Source organism: Archocentrus centrarchus, chromosome 13 (assembly GCF_007364275.1).
Source record: "Archocentrus centrarchus isolate MPI-CPG fArcCen1 chromosome 13, fArcCen1, whole genome shotgun sequence".
In the NCBI taxonomy this organism is placed as follows: Eukaryota; Metazoa; Chordata; class Actinopteri; order Cichliformes; family Cichlidae; genus Archocentrus; species Archocentrus centrarchus.
Genome location: NC_044358.1, coordinates 18,968,117 through 18,982,506, shown reverse-complemented (window position 1 = coordinate 18,982,506; position 14,390 = coordinate 18,968,117). Strand labels below are relative to the sequence as shown.

Below are 14,390 nucleotides of genomic sequence, written 5' to 3'. Positions count from 1 at the left end.
ACTGAACCATACGAGACATGTAAATGTCACACACAAGTACAAAAATAGGCAGCAAATACAAATCAAGCATGAATGCCAGACTTCCATCGTGGTTACTGGGTCACCTCATTTTGTCAGCACTGGTTCAAAAGCACCTGATCAGCGCTGGGCAGCATTAGCCAGCATTTCAGTTTGCCAGCTGCACATTAGGAACAGGAGCCTGACTTGTGCAAAGAAAATGATTATTTACTATTGTTTCTTCACACCGGGTCAATGTAATGCTCAGCAACATGCATTAAATCAACAGCAGAAAGACAAACTCTGCCTTCAACAAACAACTGTCTTTTCTTTCCAGCCCTTCAAAGATAAGTACCACACACACACACACACACAACCACACACACACACTCACGGCTGACCTGCTATGTGTAAGAGAGATAGGAAGAGATGGCAGGTGTGGGCAAACCATTATCAGCTTTGCTGTGTGAAGAAGTTATTTCAGTCCGACCCCACAGGAACAACACAGAGGAAAAAAATGTGAATTGTTCAGAGATGGAGGAGTTTTTATGTCTGGATCCGATGAATTGCTACTGAACTTTGTTTTTGGTTTGCATGAACTTTTACCAGAGTGAGTCTGAGGTCATGGCAAACTAAAGACGGTGCAGACTAGAGTGAGGATAACGACTTGGATTTCGTCTTGTCAGAGTGTGCGATCTGCGTCGTTGTGATTCACCGTTATCGCGGCAGCAGAGCGCGGGAGGCACAGCCGCGAGTCTGATGTGTCATGAGTCACTTGTGTTCCTCTCAGGCAGAAAAACGGAGAACTTTTGCCTCTCCTCCTCAATCCCGCTCACCTTAAGGAACAGATGCCTCGCTTTACTGTCAGATATCAAGGAAATCAGTGTTACGCAAAGTGAGTGTCTGCTTCCAGCTCGTCTGAATTTCCACTGAACTGCGAGCAGAAAAGCTCCTTTTCCTGATGTGTCAGTAAGCTGATTCGGGCCTGAGAGGTGTGCACATCACTGGCAGGCAGTGACAAATTTAGGTCCTGTGCTTTTGTGTCCATGGTAACTAGAAGTAGGTGTGTTTGTGTGTGTTTGACAGTGAGCACACGCACAGATGCGTGTACTAATTCACAAAACCCACACACAACCCCTTCTCACTGCCCTTATTATCAGCTGCTGGAATCACACCTCAGACGGGCTGTGGCTCCGGCTTCTCCTTATCAGCCTCAGTCCCTACAAACCAGCACAGAGAGCCCCCCCCCCCGGCTTGTGCATGTGCACGGCCCCCCTTGTGCCTGATCTGTGAGGCACCTCAAAGCTGGGCCTCCTGCAGTTGTCCACTTCTCTGCCTGCTCTGTACACGCAGTTTCTTTGTTCGGCGAGATGAGGCGCTGACGTCAAATCGCCTCCTTTGTTTCAAAACGCCTCAGCTTGCATTGTTCCTCTAGCATGGATTCTTCAACCTGCTCCTGTTGCTGGGAGCAACAATGAGATAAATGACAAGATTTTTCAATCAGCGCATAAAAACAGGAGGGGGAGGAAAAAATAGAGGAATTAGCAACAAATACAGATGTCATCCATTCCTCGTGATAATTAATCCTTATTTTTGTCAGCTAAAACACAAGCTGCGCTGCTTGAGCTGCAGGATTACTTGTGTGTCTTTATGGTACTTTCCCCAGTTAGCTGTTAAAATAAACAGATGCGTTACTGCAGGGCTTCGTAAGCAAAAAATGACCAAAATTCAAGTTCTTCTCAATTATGAATAATAAACTCAATATCATTTGTTTGCCTGGTGCTTGTTGAAAGCTAAGTATCAAAATAGAGGCACACCCCCCCAATACACCTGATCCCAGTCTATAGTCCATGAGCCGAAGAGGTAATGTAAACAAGCACTCCTTCATTCTGAACAGGGTGACTGACCCATCTGGAGGTGCACCTGATAGCACGACTTCCTGTGCCGCCCTGTCGGGGTTGGCCCGTTCAGAGGGAGGAAGAAGGTGACCAGGCGCAATAACACTGTGTTGACATATCAGCAAATGAGCTGGGAGCGAGATCCTGAGGCAAAACACAAGGGAGCCATTGAGCTGTTTGGTTAAAGGACCGCCACAGTAAATAGATGAGAGGAAGATGAAGAGCCTTGGCAGGAAGGACAGCCTCATCACTGAAAAAAGAAAAAGGAGGGCGGACGGAAAGGCTGAGGGGCAACTGGGCAATGACCTTAACATTGACAGAGGGCCCTGTGGATAAACGACTATAATTCAGAGTGTGTTCACTTCAAGCGAGGGGCTTAACTGCTCCGCAGACACCTGTTCGGCTCGACAGAGTAGCCTTTCACTGAGGACAGGTGCCTCGGCAGAGAGCCGCCTACTTCCCGCTCCCAGCTGCTCTGCTTTCAGACCTCGGACACAGATTCCTCACATGCCTTCCTGTCAGCTCAGAAACCCGAAAGGCAACTCCCTGATACAACCGTGAGGCATTAGAGTGAAAGAGTGTGGTTAAAGTCACACGAGCTACACACAAAAAGCTGCATTAGAGCACATTTGTCGGTCTGTGATAGATTACAGATGTGTTGTCTAAAAGTATGCGTAGGCTTCACTTCCCTCATGATTAACAAGGCATCACCTTCAATGCCAAGAAGTCTGACTATGATTCAAGTAAAATAAACTCACAAACCTGCTGCATCATCAAAGTTACTTCTCAGAAATGTTTCCACAATCGGATCTTCTCAGTGGGAAACTACCAGTGGGTAGGTATTTTCTTTATTAGTCCAAGGTGATGCCTTCATCACTCTAACCAACAGTCCAAAACCTAAATATTCAATAGCATGAAAAGACCAGCGTTCAAGTTTTATCTGTAGATTACTTCATTGATTGGTTTTTCATTGCAGCTGTCAGCATTTTGGTCAGAACAGTCCACAAAGTCCAGCAAAGTGCTGACTGTCAAATACTAAAAAGAAAAATATGATTCAGAAAACTTCACAGTTCAGCTGCTGAAACTAGAGCTTCTTCAGTATTTTTGCCTGAAAAGAACTCGTTAATCAGCCCTAATTTTGGGCCTTGAGGCCGTCTGGTTGCACTCTCCAGATGCATTTCATGTTTTCTAGCTTCAAATCAAAACGTGTCCTCCTGGAATAATCTGTGTGAGAGCCTGAACATGTGTTCATCAGCTCGGTGGCCTGTACACAAGACAAACACACTGAATGAGCGGGCAGTCAATTAGCACGATAGGGAGCAGCTGGAGGCGGGCTGAAAACTCAAACCTTGAAGTATCTGCTGCTGAACCCTAAAATCAGGGATCAGCAGTGGGAATCGGCAGAAAGCATATATGTGGTTTGATAATACATACTCACATAGCATGCGTACCCAGGCACATGTAAGCACTAGTCATACTTTTCAGATCTGGGCCAGTTGGCTGTGGTCCAGCAGCAGGGCTGGGCTGAGCAGCTCGGTCTCAGCACGCTTGCTGTTCGAGGAGCAAGGTGCTTCGCTGCATAGCAGGAATGTTTTCTGTCTTTGTTTGGGCCCAAAGGGGCTGCGGGGTTCATTTTAAAGGAGCTCTTATAGACGAGGGCAAGTCGAGGCATGTCTATAATGGCCTCTCATTGGGCCTCTCAAACTGACTGTCAGACCTGTGGTTTACTTCAGGGATATGTTCACGGGCATATTCACAGAGTTACACACAGACCAAACATCTTTTAGGGAAAAAATATTTCTTAGTTTCACAGCCTTGGCTGCCATTTCTGTGGGTTAAAGTAAAGGCCAGTCTGTGGCTTTTCTTGTTTGTGTCCTTACAGCAAGAAGAGCTGCTTGTTTGTCATCTTTGGGTGAACAGCATTAAAAAAAAACAACAAAAAAAAACTGCGACCAGCCCTGTACACTGATGCGTGCAGAGGGCTTCATGCAGACCCTGTACTCGAGCACATAACAAAGCATAACGTGCAGAAACGTTGAACTGGTGTCATCTAAGAATGCAGAAATCTGTGTGATGGCACAGGAGCATCAGTCAATGACACGGGTATTAAACAAATTCCCTGCCGACCTTCAGGGACATTTTTCCCTCCAAAGCAACACAAATGAGAATTTGAAATAAATACTTCACAGTTTTGTTGAAACAGCCTTGTTTGGCCTGCTGTGTCCATTAACCTGCAGTGGCTAACGTTCGGTAAGCTTCGCACCAACCACGTATTGATGTTAATGAGTCATTTAGTTGAGTTAATATCTCCTTAAGCTTGTTACAGTACTTTAAGCAACACCACATAACTGTCAGGTGCAGCCACAATTAAAAAAAAATGTTGTCCAAAGACCAACTAATCCATTAATTGTCCATTTAAGTTCTAATTTCACCAACAAATAATTGTCCTCTTCACCTGCCAGACCTGTTTTCAGCGATGTGACTGCAGCCTCACGATGAACCAATAAAAAATAACCACAGCTGCAAAAACAGAAGCCATAGTGTAATAAACCTTGTCTTTATTTTAAGTACTACGACCCAAATCTGCACTTGAAAAAAGTCAAGATTTGCTTTTATCTCAACATACTTGTATTTATTTTTCAAGCTGATCTGCTGTCAGTTCATCAGGTAACGTGAATCTGTGATTGGAAGTCTTTTGGGCGGATGGAAGTTGACTCACGTTCTTTAAACCACAAATTAATCTTCGTCTAAACGTTCACACACAAACCACAAACAGAAGTGGAAACACACTGTGTGCAGTCACGCTCCGCGCAGAGGTCGATTACATCCTCTGAAGTCATTTAGGGTGTGTTCCTGCCTCAGCTCTCATACTCAGTTTCAGAGGCCTTTGAGGGGCGAGGAATTATTCCTGAACTGTCACAAGGCTCGTGAGAGAGGCGAAACATCGCCATTAGAAAATCCACCTAAGAGTCTTAAGTGGCACTGATTTTCATCCGGATGCAAGCGCCCACTCTGGTTTCTTTACATCTGTAAAATTATGAATTTCATAATGACATATTTCTGTACTGGAGCGCCTCTGCAGCTGTGTGAACTGGCCGGGGCGCTTTCTCTCAGCAATGTCATCATCGCAGCTGCATCTCTAAAGCCTCTCAGCTTCCTCCCAGGAGACAAGCGTCTTATCCTGAAACAGCCCGGCTGAGATCTATCTGTCAGTCTCAGGAGTGAACAACTTCCATAAATGTATTTTTGCTCTCTGCTGCACTACTTTTTTTTTTTTGGTTGCTTTTTTTGAGGGGAAAAAAAAAAAAGTGTTGGTTCACAAGAGAACAGGAGCATGTAAGCAAAGTCACATGCAGCCTATTGTGGTGGCAGCCAGAAAAACAAATATAATCTGACTGTGCAATAATTCACTCTGTTTTCTGTTTATAACAAGCGGAAAACACCAACATTAAAGCAGGTTGCAGATCGTTTCATCGTCTCCTGTCTAAACATGGATAATTACGGGCTATTAGATGTCAACATCCATTTCCTTACACCCATAAGACATAGTTATTTGAGGTTGTTTCCTTTTATTTGTGCGGATTATATTCTCAGACTCAGATTTTCAGCTTACGGGCAGCTAAGCTGAAATAACACTAGTTGCAACAGAAGTGAGTGATTAGTTCTTAGAGACAAAATAATGAATCAAGAACAGAAATGAAACCACTGGGTGGTTGCTACTGTCGTTCATAAAGCCCAAACTACATGAGTTAATGTCCATATTTTTTTCTTCCTGTCCGTCTCTCTGCGGCTGAACTCCAGTTTTTAGGAGGTAAACATTCTCCGTGTTAAACTTTAAACATCAGTGTTCTAATCATCTAATCATTATGTTCAAAGTCCGACTGTGTGGTGAGTTCAGGGACTTTCGGTGACTAACTTCCCTGGCAGTAATTGCTGCTGGAATTAGAAAGGTGTGGGTGTCACAGTTTCACAGCAGCTGGTGTTTGCTTCTTGACTTTACAGGTACATTTGGGTGGCACAGAGCAGCACCAGCTGCCCTTTCCCCAGACAAACGCTGCAGTGTCCTGCTGCATTTCTTTACTCTGCATGTGTCTTTATTCTCTGCATCAGTTTGTTAAAGTTTATGCGATCCTTTCCAGCTCTGTTACCCCGAGCGCAACAGCTGACAGTGGCTTCAGTGCGCAGCTCTGAGAGGCCTTCACAGACCCCAAAGTGTAGAGCGGAGGCCTGAGAGCTTTTGCTAAGCTAAACACAACATCTCTCTGTGCACAGCTCGCTGACCACTATTGTCGTCAGAAGGACGAGGCGCTGAAGCGCCCCCCCGAACTCTCCGGATCTGGACCCAGGAAGCCTGTACAGCCTCGGGACACCTGCAGGGGGACTGTGAATGTCTCTGTGACAGGACTGCAGCATGGAAATGGCAGTGAACACGCAGTCATTCACCAGTCATCCGTGGCTCTGCTCCCATTCAGACACAGACACCCACTGAGGCACAAAGACCCAGCTGCCTCGAGTGGCAAACTTACACACAACATTGAGCACTAATACAACACAGCTCCATTAAGCCCTTTAAGAAACGTCCTGTCACTGCAGCCAGAGGGCCTCTCTATACATCCCTTCGCACAGAAGGGAATTCATCGCAAAGTTAAAAGGGGACACATTTAGATCATCGTGCAGAAAACAGGCCAAACACAACTCAGATCACACCTGTTGTTTTGGTTAAATGGCCCAGTCCATCTGAATCCTGCCTCTGATATTATCAATTCCCTTTATTAATGCTGCATTATGATTCTGACAGCTGTGCATTACAAAACTGACATCAAACTCAAACTCAAACTGGAACTTTGCACACCTGAGTCACTCGCAGTCTTTTTTTCTGCTCTGTTCCTGTGACAAAAACTAAACGGGCCTACATTTGTTACACTATTGATCAGAAATCGACAAAAGACTCGATAAAGAAAAATGAGTTGTACCTTATCAATATCCATCCCTAGTTTTCAGACCTAGCCATTGATTAAAACAGCTTGGCACCAGCAGGTTCCTCAGCAGAACATGGATTGCTTATTGTTTTTGAATGAGAACAGCCCAAATCACTCAAAGGACTTTGCACTAAAACAGCAGCGTGCAGGCGTTCTCACAGCCACACCTGTGCCCTTAACTTCACCAGCACGTCTTTGGGCTGTGACAGGAAACCAGGGCACCTGTAGAAAACTCATGCAGGATTGGCCCCACGAAGGATTGAACCCACAACCTTTTAGCTATGAGGTGATAGTGCTAATCGCTGCACCACAGTGCTGCCCATGGTTCCAAGAATACCCAACTAAGAAGACATCTGGCAAATAATTCCCTGACACATAGGCTCGCTGGTCTGTTTTTTTATTATATGAAGACAAAGGAAAGTTTTGTATTTCACCCAGAAAATGCTCTAATGGGCCACTTCTCACCCTGAAAACCATTGCCAAACAGAAGGGAGCCAGGGTGGGCTTTATTGCAAAGTAGTAAAAGAGTTAAGTACTAAAGCAATTAATTTATTAATATAGGAGCCAATCATCAGACAGTCGACAACCATTTAGCCACTTGAATAATCCTTTAAACAGTTTATCGAGCAGAGATGCTCACACTAAGCCTTTAATAAGTCCACTGGCTTCTTATAAACACTTGCACAACTTAACAGTTTTCTACTACCACACTGCCCACATATTAGATCAGAGGATGAAGAGTGAAAGAGGTACGAGACGATATGTGTCTGTGCATCAGGACACTCACAGTGTAAAAACATTTGGAGAGCACAGCTGAAAAAAAAAGAAGAAGAAGAAGTATATCACCTACATCAGCGAGGAGGGGAAAAAACAGACAAACGCTGCACTACACACAGAGGACGTGTCAAAGTTAAAATGAATCAAGGTCCGCTCTAAAAAACACTGCCCTGGCTTGCGGACAGTGAATAATCGAGCCGTGAAAAACTCTCACATTAGCCCACTTTGGAGCTCCTCGTGACTCCGGGTAAGTCAGCAGTTGTGCTGTACGACTGCACGGAGGGCCTGTAGGAAGAGATGCTCGAGAGCTGAACAAACCAATTACACCCCTGTCAAGGCCGTGGCGCAGCACTGCATCATCCCCACACAGGCCCCACTGTTATACTGCAAGGCATTGCTCTGGCTCAGGAGTCCTGGCACAGTCCGTGAGGCCTGGCATGTGTGGCTCCACAATAAGCCCGACTATTAAGTGTTGATTCTCCCTTATTAGAGAAGCAGTGTGGCTAAAACAAAGGTCTGCTCTGGTCAGCACACACTGAACTACTGATGCATGTGACTCTTATTTGATTGCAGACAGTGGTAAAGCTGCAGGGCAGGACTGCTTTTACCCCATGACTCTCCCTTTAGAAGTGTGTGTGTGTGTGTGTGTGTGTGTGTGTGTGTGTGTGTGTGTGTGTGTGTGCATTGGGGGGGGGGGGGGGGGGGGGGGGGGCCTCCAAGACTGCTGCTGCAACTGCACATTCCTCCCAAAGCGGAAACACAGGCCATTAGCATCACATGCTAACAGAGGCGCTCAGACACAGCAGAACCACAACGGCTCATGTGTTTCCTCGAGTGCCTCTCAGGGACGTTTCACTTCACTGTGACGTCCTTTGAAGTGAAGATACAGGATTAAACTCTTCATAGTCCCTACTTAGCATTTATAAGCAGCATATGAACAAAATGAATGGTTTAAAAGTTGAAATAAGATTTTATGAGCATGCCTGTGTTATAGCTGCTTACAGCTACATTATAAAATGTTTATACAACATATTGGTGCTGTTACCTCATAACAAGAACGTCCTGGGTTCAAATCTCTCACTCCAGGTACCCCGGCCTCCCCCCACAGTCCAAAGACAGGCTAATTGCTAATTGTGTCTTAGACCTAGGTGTGAATGTGAGCATGAATGGACCTGTCCAGGTACCCCACCTCTAACCATATGACAGCTGGGATAGGCTCCAGACTACAATGCCAACTTATTGCACCTTGCATCTGACAGGTACCCCCATATTACAACTAAAACCAAAAACAATAGTTTTCAACAATAAAAACCAAGCTGAAATGTCATTTATTACCACCCGAGTTCTTCTCATGAGGCACGTTATAACTAGGGATGCGCCGATCCGATATTCAGTATCGGTATCGGTCCGATCCTGGCCTAAATTACTGGATCGGATATCGGAAAGAAATAAAAAATGCAATCCGATCCGATCTGACGTACATTAGCTGTATTACATTGCTCCGTCGTCTTCTTCTTCTTGTGGGTTTGCGGTTGACCAAACCAGCTTAGAGCTGCATTACTGCCACCTACTGGAATGGAGTGGATCAGGCAATAACCCCCTCAGTTCTCCGTCGCTGCGACGGATTCCCTTTGACACTGAGTGGATCATCGCTGACATGTTTTTTCTGCCTCCACCGCTCTCTGCGCGTTCGTGTGTTGTGCTCACTGTGCTGAGAATTTCAGCTGTTATTTTTTTCTCTACTTTAGCTCCCGGACATACTGCTAGCGAGCGCCACCATTAGCACTAGTGATCGTCCGGTACCGTCAAAATATTTTTTATACTTTAATCCCTGATTAGTGACTAAATATAGACCCGCAGTAGAAACGTATTTAGGAGAATGCTTGTGAATATAAAGCATTACAAGATTGCGCTCACGCAGCCCCCAGTTTATCAACATAAACACTGATGACGCAACAGTAGCAGTCAGCTGATTTACGTGCAGTCTGTCTCTACAAGCAGAAAGAGCCAGCGAGCTCAGATGGAGCGGAAGAAAGTTTTCTCCCTGTAAGCACCATTAAACCTTTATTGGGAAACAGCTGGAGGTCCTTCATCAACCACCTGATCAGTAAGTGAAGAAAAGAGAACTTTGTAGCTGCTTCATCCACCCTGTTTGTTTCACACAGGGAAAAACTGCAGTACAGAAGTTAAAATATGCAGCTGAACTGTTAATGTGAAAAAAGTATTTCTTATCCAGTTACTCGGGTAATTGATGGTATAATTGATTGAATACTCGATTACTAAATTAAGTGATAGTTGCAGCCCTACTGAAATTTGCAACATACCATAAGCCAGTGCATCATCTTCTCACATAGGAGCAACAGGATTCAGGTGATAGAGCGATTGTTGTAAGTAAGTAAAGTTTATTTATTTAGTGTTTTTCACAGACAGAAAGGCGTTTTACAATAATTAAAACACAATATCAAAAACCCAGATAAAACATAATGTTAAAAACATATTAACATTACCATATTAAAAGAAAAAGAATAAAAATAAAGTGAACAGAAAGCCTGGTTAAACAGAAAAGTTTTCAACTGTTTTTTTAAAGATGCCACAGAGTCAGCTGGAGCTGGAGTGGTAAACAGTTCCAGAGCTTTGGCACCACTGCCTGAAAAGCTCTGCCCCCCCTGGTTCTTAGTCTTGTATGTGGGATAACTAAAAGATTTTGATTTTGTTGTGTGAGAGATTGTTGACTTATGTAAAATGTACCCAGGCATTTGAAATCAATTGTTTTTTTGTTTTTTTTAAAAGATTGGATTTGTATCGGTATCGGCAGATATCCAAATGTAAAATATCGGTATCGTATCGGACCTAAAAAAGTGGTATTGTGCCATCCCTAGTTATAACCCAATTATATTGCTCCATATACGTTTCAGAATAATTCTCAGTGATGAGTATTTCTTGTGAAATGATGATTAACGCCACAGCAATGCCGTGCATTTGCTTTCTCGCGACTTGTTGCGACAGAGCAGCGGGCCTCCGGAGATGGTGACAGAGCTGTCCATGTGAAAGTGGGCAGACTGGGCTGGCAAGCCTGGACTGGATGTGACACAGCCTTCAGTAACTTCAGAGAAAGGATCAAGCGAGTTGCACAATGGGGCAATGCATTAGCTAACTACCGACTGTCAGCCTCAATAAACTTGAACCGTGCTCACAAAAGACACGCATGCTTGACGGCCTCGACTGGCACACTTTGTTAATTAAAGAGGTGAGAACGAAGCCTGTCGGCTGTTTCGTGACAACGGGTGAGCTGCTAAAACACTGTTTGCTGTTTATTTATTTATATATAAATGTTTATTTATGCTTTAATCTACCTGGGAAGTGAAGCAGGAAATCTCCTTTGAAGCAAGATCAGAGTTCCCACTATGAGACAGTGTGACCTTGTGCGTCATTTGATTTTATTATTATAAATCTGAATGTGGAAACAGCTCATTTAGAGAACTCAGCACCACTAACAGACTCCTCTTTATGAAGGGTTCAGAAAAAAAGCTTTATTAGTGGTTAATAACATTTATTTACTACATAAGAACAAATTTTGTTGAAATTTTGGCGTGAAAATTGACCTGGACAGCTTTACAATATATATATTATTTTGTGTCCACTTATAGCTGTTAATAAGTTAGTAATAAAGAGTTCTAACCTATAGACTGCATTTATAGACACTAATAAGTCAGTAATTATAAGTATTAATAAGAGTTTTGAATGTTAGTTACTGGTCAGTGCTGCAAATGCTTTTAATAACCTTGCAGCCTGTTCTTATTGATGGCCAGCAGCTGATCTGTGAAGCATTAATAACTATTGATAAAGCCACGAACCACAGTCTATAGCTCCTTTGCTCAGGATGTGCTGTTAAAAAGGAGAATGCACTCACTCGATGGCGGTCGTGCAAATTATACAGGGAGGACTCATATTATGAGGCATCTCCACCACGCAGGAGCACGATGTTGCTCAACTGAAAACTTTAAGATGTTGAGAAACTTTCGTCAAATTCAGTCTGTGGGAGTTTAAAAAAATGAGCATAAACCGGAGGACGAACACGGAGGCGGGCGGGATGAGGCAGACAAAGCGTCGGGCCAAACTCATTGATCAGCGGGAACACTGTTCCTCCCTCGCTCCCTTTGTTCAGCACTCTTTCTGCTTTTCAACCAGATGCAATTTACTGCTGTTTAGTAATCCAGAGGAGGCTTCCCGATGACTCAAAACACTGCAAAGCAGGAGCTCACGACAAACTAGTTAATGTATTCATAGCGTCAATCCACCTCTGTGCTGTCAACTCGTTCTGACACAGGAAGGCCGACTGAATAATCATTAAAGAAGACATCTGTCTTTCCTGAAAGCGAGCAGATCTTTCAGTGAACTTATCTGAGTTTCCCTCAGGGCGGCTTCATGTTTCATCAAGTAAAACTGAAGACTGGTCACAGCTAAAGCTGATTTTATAAGTGAGCCACACTGAGCTGAATTCTCCCCAGAAAGATGACAAACCAGGAAACCACAGTATTTTTATGACTCATAAAACTACGTTTTAACAATTATAACATGACGTTTAACTATAGTACAGACCTCACATGCATTAGAAACTGCAGACAATTGGCTTTATTGTTTCAGACAAAAGCAACTTTGTGTTTTGTCTTCCTCTATTTATCTTCTCATTTAATCACTGCAGCTCAGATTTGAATCATCACAGCAGCTGTCAACCATATACCATCCAGACTCCATAACATAAAAACAGTCTCTGCGAAGAGAGGAGATCCACTTTCATTCAAATCTGACGTGTGAATTCAGTTTTCAGCCTGCAAAGACGCAACTAATGATCCTATTTCCACCAATTCAAAAATTTAGCACAAAATACTACAAATGTTCATCAGTCCCATCCCATTCACTTTAATCTACACCAGCAAATTCTCACGTCAGGCTGGACTCAGAATCAGAATCAGAATCAGAATCAGAAGGTTTTTATTGCCATATGGGTGAACAGGTTCACAGCATTAGGAAATTGCTGCGGTACTTCGTGCTTACAGAAAAAAACAAATAAGTATAAAAACTATAAGACAATATACAAGTATACAAATTGCAAATATACAGAGATATTAGAGCTATAACTATAGCACAATATTACAAAATTACAAAATATACAGTGCAGAGACTAATTAAAAGATAAAAGAATGTAAACTATATTCCACTAATATGTACATCAGTGCAGTCAGACAGGTGCATAGACATAGGGTCATCAGCGTTTGTGGAGGGTGGTGGTAACAGTCTTAGGGTTATTGTTCATGAGTCCAACAGCAGAGGGGAAGAAACTGTTCTTATGGCGGGAGGTTCTGGTCCGTATGGACCGTAGCCTCCTGCCTGAGGGGAGAGGGTCAAAAAGTCTGTGCCCAGGGTGAGAGTGGTCAAGTGCTGCTGGCAGTTTTGCTCAAAAAATGACTTTAAAGGATCTGTTTTCTGGCAAATCGACAAATTGCTTAATCAGCCAGTTTTTCCAAAACAGTGTGAGTCACATTCAGAGAGCACGGTACAGATAAAAAAAAAAAAAGGAAATAAAAGCCAAGCCCATAAACACAACGCCCACAATCAAGTCTTTAGACCTTCAAGGACAGAAATATTTACTACTGTGGAGGACAAACCCTAAGCAGATTAAACTAACAGATGCAACTGTATTACAGAGATCAGATCTGTTACTTAATCAACTACTCTACTGAAAAAAAAAAGTTCTCAGTGTCTCAAAGCCCAAAACCAACAGGTAAACACACAGTCAGTTATTAAGTATTTGTCTAATTTATCAATCTGTTTGCTTGTTTCCTGTTTCAAATCTTTGTGATGGGGTTTTTTTGTGGGGGTATTTTCTGTTACTTTCCATTTTACAGACAAAACAATGAATCCTTTAACACTAGCAATAATCATTAGATGCATTCCAACTTCATAATTTCCAAAAGAAAATCAATTCTCACAAATCAAACCTGGTTTATCCAATCTCACTCCTACACGAGGAAGATTTTCTTCCAGCTTCAATGAGATTTAAAGAGGTAATAACACAAATGGAGATACAAGAGCTTCCACCTCCTCAGAGACTGAGCGGAGCTCTTTTCCCCACAGATTTATTGCAGCTAAACATCACAAAAAGACATAAATCAGAACTCAAGCGCACCATCTACAGAAGTTTACTGCTTGACATGGTGACACTGCAGCCAATCAGGCTGGAAAAGCAGCTCCCGATGCAGGTGTGTGATCTGCAGGTAAGATGCTGAGAGATTTTGGTGTATTACGTGAGAGTCCTGTAGCTGTTGTGTGATAATTAGCGACAGTGCCATCTTTAAAAAGGAAAAAAAACAAAGACTCTCTTTGTCGGAGTCTTAACACTGACTCCAGTGTTGAGCAGATTAGGAGGTGAGGAGTTCTGCCATACTGCTGACCTCTGAGTGAAAGGTCTCTCAGTGGCCCCCTGATGCCCCCAACCAATGAACCACTGTTTAATCCTGGACTCAAGACACACACACACACACACACACACACACGTACACACAGCCCACGCAGACTCATCCACCCCGGGCCAGAAACACAGACAGGATGGTGAGGCAGGGGCCCTCTGCAGGACACAATCACCACAGCATGAAAGATCAAAAATAAATAAATAAAAATGAAAATAAATCACTTTAACTCAAAGATTACACTGATGGAAAAAAAATAACCTGCAAATTAA

The 14,390-nt window shown here is 43.4% G+C and overlaps 1 protein-coding gene across 1 annotated transcript in view; it reads right to left on the bottom strand.

Moving 5' to 3' along the window:
- The window catches only part of traf4a (tnf receptor-associated factor 4a), a 45,892-nt gene that overhangs the window by 30,725 nt on the left and 777 nt on the right, over positions 1 to 14,390 (bottom strand). The gene's annotated exons all lie outside the window — the stretch shown is intronic.